This window comes from Notamacropus eugenii, chromosome 5 (genome assembly GCF_028372415.1).
Source record: "Notamacropus eugenii isolate mMacEug1 chromosome 5, mMacEug1.pri_v2, whole genome shotgun sequence".
NCBI classification, from domain to species: Eukaryota; Metazoa; Chordata; class Mammalia; order Diprotodontia; family Macropodidae; genus Notamacropus; species Notamacropus eugenii.
The window spans coordinates 194,917,991-194,919,772 of NC_092876.1; the positions used below are offsets into that span (position 1 = coordinate 194,917,991).

Genomic DNA, 1,782 nt, shown 5'->3' on the forward strand with positions numbered 1-1,782 from the left:
CTAAACATTTCACCTCATCTCACAAATCTGTGAATGTCCTGAATTTGAGATTATTGTAGTTTGATTCACATATTTTTTATTTTAATAAATAAAGCATATTCATAATATGGATTTTTGAATCTTAGATATAACTGAGGAAAGCCTCTAAGCCCAAATAGCTAACAGGAGGTAATACTACTAATGCTGGAGTGAACACATGCTCCTTATGCATATTAAAGTAACCTACAGAAATAAAATGCAAAGAGGCTATGATATACCTCACATACACAGTTCACTCCAATCTAAGGCAGATCACAGAAGAAGGATTCTCAGTGAAAATCATGCAACTGATGTGTATTCCCCTTTAACCTAGAGTGTAGAGATCAGGACTTAGTCACTTCTAAATGAACTAGGTTACTTATTCCTCTTCCAAAATTAACGTTTATGCGTAGCATTCTACACAAAGGCTACTCTACTGAAGAACACAGGACAATGTCAGAGCATCAGAAAGGAGGAACATTGATAGTTGTTTCTTCAATTTCTGGCACACATAACTCATCAATACAACAGATGGAATGGATCCCACCTCATCAGAGACTTAGTCCAAAATTTTCCTGTCGGCATTAGCACCAAACATGACCCCACAGACTTCTGGCATCATCTGTTAGGCTTTAAGAACCAGTCTACTTTCTAGGTATTAGAAACTTCTATTTTGCGATCTCCATTATAAATCTCAACAACTCCAGCTATTTCCTCTGGCAAGTATGCCTCCGGATCACCTTGGACATCAACATCTTTTGTGGTCACAGTCTTGTACATAAGGATTGCCTTTTGCACAGCAGCCTTGACCAGAGGGCGATCCCTTTTCTTACAATGAACAGTCATTCCTGGCTCCAGCAATTGGTATAAACCCTGAAGGCTCAGACTATCCAAAAGCACCTGATACCTCGTTGTTTTTTTCACTACCTTGGAGAGTCTCTGCCTTGCTTCATTTAATGAGTCTGAGATAAGGTCATCTGTGGTTCTGAGGACTTTCAATGTTGCCTGATTCATGGAGTTGGACATCTGAATTGTCTTGTGCTGCTCTGTTTGTTTCTCCTCATAATATTCCATTATCTTCAGTCTCTGTGTGCACAAGACAACCTTTCTCAGTGTTGAACTCTTCTTCTGCCTTTGCAACTATTTCTTCTGCCTTCTCATTTTGCTTCCCGTTCAATGAAAGCCATCATGTGTTTGATCTGCTTTTGGAACTTCAGTGTCACTGAGACCCATGGTGACAGTAGCTACTCCTACACTGAGCTATCAGCCTCTGAGTACAGCAGAAGAAGAAACAGCCATGGAGGCTAAACACTCTGGCTTTTCTTCACTTTACCCAGAGTTTTCATTTTTTAATCTTGCTAATCCTGTCCAGAATTTTGTCTCATATGTAGTAAGATACTACTACTACTACTATTTAATATTTTTATGTCACTTTAAGATTTGCAAAAAGGTTTCCATGTCACCTTGACTGATCTTTACAACATCCCTGTGAGGTAGGTTCAGCTGAGGTTGAGAGGCATGGTAAGCAGGGCCCTGGACTTGAAGTAAAAAATTCCTGATTTCAAATCCTACTTCAGATCCTTATTAGCTCTGTGACTTCTCTGGGACTCAATTTCCTCATCTGTAATATGAGAGAGTGGGACTTAATATCCACTAAGGGCCCTTCCAGTTTTCAATTTATGGTTACATGACCTGCCCAGGGTCACACAGCTAGCAAAGTGTCTGAGGCAGAATTTAAATTCAGGTCTTCCAGACTCCAAGTCC

The 1,782-nt window shown here is 39.8% G+C and overlaps 1 pseudogene; it reads right to left on the reverse strand.

The window, feature by feature from the left end:
* Positions 1–577: 577 nt before the first annotated feature.
* LOC140509070 (V-type proton ATPase subunit E 1 pseudogene) lies at positions 578–1,251 on the reverse strand (annotated as a pseudogene).
* Between the last annotated feature and the right edge of the window lie 531 nt (positions 1,252–1,782).